General features: G+C 48.3%; 1 long non-coding RNA gene across 1 annotated transcript; it reads right to left on the bottom strand.

The window, feature by feature from the left end:
• Nucleotides 1-2,357: 2,357 nt before the first annotated feature.
• LOC143368292 (uncharacterized) lies at nucleotides 2,358-6,391 on the bottom strand. Its single transcript, XR_013085206.1, has 4 exons — nucleotides 6,260-6,391; nucleotides 4,785-5,151; nucleotides 2,574-3,678; nucleotides 2,358-2,498 (listed from the first exon to the last, which is right to left on the bottom strand). It is a non-coding gene; the product is annotated as an uncharacterized LOC143368292 (long non-coding RNA).
• Between the last annotated feature and the right edge of the window lie 455 nt (nucleotides 6,392-6,846).

Genomic DNA, 6,846 nt, shown 5'->3' with positions numbered 1-6,846 from the left:
ACCCCAGACCTCTTCCCGTCTGTCACGCGGCAACTTTCAAGTCGTGACGTTATCAGGGACGAAACAAATCGGTCGAATTTCATTCTCCGTGCTCGATCGACTCGAAGAAGCGAAGAATCGAACGCGCAGGTAAGTTGGTAGAAACGGGCAATCGGAGAGGCAGGTAAGATGGTAGGTAGGTAGGTAGGTAGGTAGGTGGGTAGGTAGGTAGGTAGGTAGAAAGGTAAGTAGGTAGGCAGGTAGGTAAACAGGGAGGCAAACGGGCAGGAAGGCAAGCGAGAGCAGCGGCAGGCGAGCAGACGGGCAAGCAGGCGAATAAATCGGTAGATAGGTCTTATTAGTTCCCGAATAGCGGAATATGATTGAGGTGTGCCGTTAGACGGAACGAGGTAGTAAAAGTCGCCTGAGTAACGTGAAATTTAGTTTCACTCTTAACGCCGGACTCTCCCGGGACAGTTGCGTTTGATCTCGCTCGATCCAAGGTAGAAGAGGAGCGACGCGCCACGCCGCGAGGTCTCCACCAGCGAGGAGACGGGTCGAATACCTACTCGCGTTCGATTTCTCGCAGAGCACGACCTTGAGACGCGCTCGAGATCCATTCGTTTCGATGGAAGCCGATTCGATTCGGACGGACGGACGCGAGAAGGGACTAGCCAGAGATCGGATCGCATTCGTTTCGAGTGGCTCGCCGGGTACGAGTGACCTACTCAACCTCTCCTTCCGGGTCCGAGACTCTCTCGCGGTTGCCGAAGAAAAGGAGACCCGCATGCCTGTTATCGGTCGTCACTTATCGCCACGAATCCAGCGAAAATCAAGGATCAGACGACTCCGACGCCAACGCGACTCGACGCGGCGAAGCCAAAGCGAGCGGCACGAGGTAGCGGCCGCGGCGGGGGACGGTAGGATCCGAAAGGGGGCTCCGAGCGATCGTAAATCTCCAGGGTTCTTCGACGGAACTGGTTCTACGAAATAGGTTTCGTCCTCGGCAGTTATACCTGCCTTCTCCGTCGAATGCAAAATTGTTCCCGGCGGGGAACGAAACCGCAGCGACCGGTCGTTGAGGCGCGATTCTTTCCGAGCAAACCTATCTATGTACTCCTACCTAAGTATGTATGTATTTTCTGTCTCTCCCCCTCCCAGCGGCTGCGTTCCAGATCGAAATCGGCGGTTTCAGGGATTTCTTTCAACCCCCCACCGACTCGAATGATTTTTATTAATTTCATCGAAGTTATCGGAAGTTAAAGGGGGCTAAGAAACTACAGCCTCCAATTTTCGTGGTTTTACTGTACTGCTCGGTGGAGCAGTTCGCGTATCGTTGACTGCGAAGGAACGCTTGTCCTGCGCGAAGGGTTGCGAGCCATCGGCATCCCCTCGAGTTCTCCGATAGCTAGGTACAGCAAGCACCGGAGTCGGGGAGAAGGGTTGCATGCAAATCCGCGGCAGGATGGCAGCGGGGGGAAGCGCGTTCGCGTCTCTCCGTTCGAGGGACCTAACCCAGGCCGGGAGAGCTGTGTGAAATCGCGGCTAGGGGAGAGATGGGTAAAACGAAGAGGGGCAATTGCTCGCTGGCTTTCGCGAGAGAACAGCGAGGGAACAGCGGTGGTCGCGGCTTTCGGTTTACCTTCTAAAAATATAACGGGGTGCGGCCGAGGTGTTACTCGTAAGGTCGCCAGTTCGATTCCCTCCGAGGGAAAATACATCGCTATTTCTAGAATCCTCGGTCGAGTGCTCGAGTCGTCGAGTTCACGATTCGCGATGCGTACGCCGACCGACCGAAAGCGTGAAAAGGACTGGCGGAACGAGGCTGGGCGAGGCGAGGCGAGGCCAGACGAGACGAGGCAACGCAACGCGTACTATCGCGTGTGCATCGACGAGCGAGCGGCCGTACGCCATAACTTTATACAAGGAAAAGTTTAAACTTCGAGAATACACTCGTTACAATGGTAGTCCAGGATTACGAACCGTCAGTTCAATAGCCAATGCTCCCCGATTCGTTCTCTTCGCATCATCCCCTGTTCGCGTTTCCAGCTAGACGCGACACCGTGTGAGAACTTGTATTGAGGACACAGAAATTCGAGTAAAATTCAAACGGGGGTGGAGAAGCAAATGCACCGAAGAAACGTACACGTAGGAGGATTCGGCGGGAGGGAGCCAAGAGAATAGGGCCCGATTCTATGGGCAGAGGCAAGACAGAGACGGAGATAGAGTAGGGTGAAGTGGAGTGGTAAGAGGACGAACTCGAGGAGCTGCCGGAACTTTACGGATTGTAGGAGCGCCTGATCCGTCGCAGCGAGAATTAGTTTGGGATTAACCGATGGGGTTTCGGAGCGATTACTGAAGCTTTACCAGCAGGAGCGCGATAAGTTGCGCGTTAAGCTGATACCTTGACTGTGCGACGTTTTTCTAGTTTCCGTACAACAGCGGGATATTCGACACAGGCACCGCTCACGATCGCTAGGTACTAGTGGCCATGTATAAATAGGGGCGACCGGGGTAGACTGTAAGAAAAAAAGTTTTTACAGTTTTTTCTGGAAAGTGTTTTCCTCAATCAGGAAATAATTTGCGTGACTTACTTCTTACACGTGTGGTGAACTGATTGCGTGACGGTACGTGAAGATTTCTTGGATATGTAGACAGCTAGCTTCGTTTTAAACAAATCTGAACCTTCCTCACGATGTGCCCCAGTCCGGGGTAAATTCTAACACATCTGTTTTACTTATTTAAATACAAATATGAACAGAAATAAACATTTCTAAAATATATAAATGAAAACACAGATCGTTATTAAACATTTGATATACACGAGTTAAACAATCATTGCTTATTCAACTGATTCTATCGAATCTTCTTTGCTTTCTTCACTTTTGCCTTTATTTTTTTCTCTGCTTTTTGTATTCTCGATTGTTCTGTTGTTCGTCTAGAGCATCTATTTTTCCGGTGTCAGCAAATAGCTTGCTTTGTCATCATTTAGAGCGAAGTAGTAATTTGTTAGAATTAACCCGTTTCACTGCTTTGGGAAATTAATGTCCGAGTGAAGACTTTCATGTGCACTAACAAGGGAACATCCCGAACCCGGAAATTCGTAAATCTCTGTAACTTTGTGGATATGTAGAGAATTTCCTCCTGATTACAACGGAATTTTTGTTTGCTGCCCAAATTTACTCGAAGGGGGTGAAATTGACCCCTGAAAATCCGGTTATTCTCCGATTTTATCTTATAACTCGTGAACTATAAAATAATTTTCTTACCAAATGGTAGCTCTAATTAAAAGAAGTAGCTTTTGACTTGAAACTTTTTTTCTATCTTCTACATTTCGCGAGTTATAACACAAACTTAAATTGCGTTGTAATCAGGAGGAAATCGCCTACATATTCACAAAGTTTCAGAATTTTTTCAATTTTCGGCTTCGGGATCTTCCCTTGTAAGTATCAAAATTTACTGAAATTGCCAAAGCTCTCGTGTTAGACGTTCATCGGTTTTGAGAAGAAAAAAAACGTTCTCGATTTGCTCGGGTGTAGCGCTCGCCTCCACCCCTTCCGCCATCCTGCATGTTCCAGGCTCCAGCAATTGCAGCATGAAAATCCGCGAAGTGGGTGGATCGGCGGGGCTGTTGCTTGGACCGAATGCCGGCCATGCGATCGATTTCGTAACGGTATCTGCCGAGGAGAATTTCGAGGCCTATCGATAACGAGAAAGGATCAAGTTGGATTGTTGCAAGATAGCGTCGGTGATGGTTGAAAGGGCCCGGCCGGTGGAAGCCGTGGGAAGGGTTGAGGAGGCGCGAGAATCGAGGATCGATATGATGGAAATACTGGAAATCGTACCGACATCGGCCTGCGTGTCTACAAGATCGCTAAATAAAGCGGCGTTTAAATGGTCGCGCGGAGCAGCTGTCGCGCCCGAGCACAATGGTACCCCTGTTGGAGAGCTGGGGCTCTTTCAGAGGGAACGGGGGACGTCGAGCCTTGCGCGTTTTTTCGGCCCCGTGGCGACGATCGTAAAGCGCCACGTGTTGTGAAAAGTAGGTCACCCATCCGGGAATCGTGGCTGGCCGCGAACGAATTTTCGTCCCAACTATGTGTATCTCAGCCAGCGGCTGGTCCGCGCGGGATCTCTTTCGTCCACGTAGTCGCTGCGCCGTGTTTGACCTCGTTCCGACCACGTCGCGGGCGGCGGGAACACGCAACATCTTTCGCGAGGGAAAGCACGCGACCGAGCACACCGGGCTACGTTCCACGGTTAATCTCCCCCTTCGTTCCATTCGTTCCTAAGCATTATCGATCTGCGGATGCCGGTCCGTCCAGGAAAGCGGCTCGCTCGCGATAAACGGTCGCGCAAATCGCTGGCCGAAAAGCAAGTTGTGGCGACCTGATAGGTGATGCAGGTACTTTATATACGAAGCTATGAGCTCGCGGGACGGCTAACTTCTTCCTCCGCCGTTTACCTACGTATACGTACATTTTATGATGCTTCCCAACGACCAGAAAGAAGCGCCAAAGAGGCAAACGGTCTTCTACGGCGTAGAAGCGAGCGGCTAAAGCGAGTTGTACACGGAGAATTCGCGCGAGTTATATTTATCCGATCGGGCCGCGGAGAGTTTCCTCGCGACTCGAAATCTCGGTTCACCAGCCGAACCGTGGTGAAGCCGGCGGGCGAGATGGAAGATGAATTTTCCCCGTGCGTCATCGCGCTCGCTCGCCGAACCGGTTGGGCTTTTCGAAGCGAAACGGAACGAGAGTGAGAACAAGTTGGAGCGGAGAAACGCGTAGCGTCTACACACGTACCCGCGCGATGCATTCCGTCTCCCGTCGGATGCGCTGTTTTTCTCAAACGAGCCACGTGTGGACGAGAAATTGATCGAAACGCACAAGCTTGTTGTTTCAGCGCACGTCGCCCTTCTCGCCTCCGTCGCGGAGGAAAACGGAGGGGAGCTCGGTAGATTTTCGAGGTGAACTCAGCCAAGCGAGTCTGATCCAGCTGATTCCGGTATATAGATAGCTGCTAAGTAGCCGGTTCGATCTGATGCGCGAAGCGACGCGACGGTGTGCAGGTAGGGCTGCCATCCGTCCGGGTTTCCCCGATTTGTCCTCTTTTTTTTAGGGCGTCCGGGGGGATTTTTCCGTAGCGATCCGGGTTTTTCGATGCTGCTCGCTGAAAAAGTTAGGAATACTTTAGCTTTATTTCTTGATCGCGGTTACAGTCTATAATTTACAGAAATTTTTGTCTTGGTAGGGGAGAGCGGGGCTAAAAGTTCCGATTTCGATTAAACATAAAAAGTGACTGGACAATAATGTAATTATTCTCTTCGCTATTGACTAATTTCTTGTTAGATTTGTTATATTTTCTGATTTTAAGCTTGTATTTAATATATGTAATAGGTTTACAATATTGTAATAGGTTTTCCATAGAAAGTAATTTATTTGTGGCTGATCGAAGCGGAACTTCTTACCCCTATATGGGGCAAGTTGTTATCGCATTGGGGTAAGTTGTTACCAGAGTTGGGGAAAATGTAATCTAATTACAACTTCCAAATTAGGATTAAAATGTAATTGTGTAGTTGATTACACATTATTTTCTGTAATCGTTAATTTAGGTAGCTGACGAAACCAAATGGTCAACTACCTAAATTAACGATTACAGAAAATAATGTGTAATCAACTACACAATTACATTTTAATCCTAATTTGTAAATAGTAATTAGATTACATTTTGCCCAACTCTGGTTGTTACTAAGATATAAGAGTCGCCTTTTAATGAAATATTTCATTTTCTAATCAAATAAAACAGAATTTTTCACACGGAAAAAATAATTTAAAGTACAACGCTCTTTTTATTCTGAAGATAGAGCCGTCGAAACAACTTACCCCCGGAACTTTTAGCCCCGGTCTCCCCTACCTCGTACATAATAAGGTGAATTTCGTATTTTTCTTATTATTATATGCGTTACGTTTCTACTACAGTTGCAACAGAATAATTCTGAATTATTTAAACATTTACGCCAGTATTGCACGAGCTTGGGGCAATACATACATCTCTATATTTCACGAGCAGAAACACGGACATTTAGAGGAGTATATATTTAATTACAAATTACTAATAGTTAAACATCTTGAAATATCGATTTTAAATAGTTTTTGAATTGGTTGATTTACTATTAAAGAATTAATCAATTACTCTGCAAATTTTCATCACAAACAAATTTTTTACACCTTCTTTATGGCGAGTTGCCTCTTAAACCAGCAGAAATTGGGACATTCACCTTATATAAGATAGTTAAAAGTGTCCCGGTTTCAAGAGGAAATGTCCGGGGTTTTAGTGCTCTCCGTCCTGGATTAATGATTCTACAGATGGCAGCCCTATGTGCAGGTAGCCGAACGGGACTACCCTACGCTCTACCCGCGGCAAACGTCCGAACCAATAAGTTTGAATGCCCCGAGCGCGTCTTGGCCCCGAAAGGACGGGCTTTATTTCTTTCCATCTTCAACCCTGGATCCCCGGCCTTTCCCTTCTTTCATAAGGCGAGCTTCATCCGAGGGCCGAGAGGATGAGAGAAGCACGAAAGATCGTAGCACGAAACGGTGGGCGCTTTGAATGAGCCGTCTCGCGAGGGTCTCGAGTTTCAATGGCCGTGCCACGTCCGATTTCGTGACAGCCAAGAGACGTTGAACAAGAACACGAGAGCGGATGCTGTTCCACACAAAAGGGAGGACGATTCTTAGCCGGGGTGCCTCGCGCAGATCCGAAGCAACCGAAGGAACCGTGACCGAGAAACGCGACCCTCGCTGGTCGCTGTGTAGTTCTTCCACGGCCGGAATAAAGCCAGGCTTTAACCTCCGCAACCTATAA

This window comes from Andrena cerasifolii, chromosome 4 (genome assembly GCF_050908995.1).
Source record: "Andrena cerasifolii isolate SP2316 chromosome 4, iyAndCera1_principal, whole genome shotgun sequence".
Taxonomy (NCBI): Eukaryota; Metazoa; Arthropoda; class Insecta; order Hymenoptera; family Andrenidae; genus Andrena; species Andrena cerasifolii.
The sequence above is the reverse complement of the archived record's forward strand: the minus strand, read 5'-3'. Positions and strand labels throughout refer to the sequence as shown.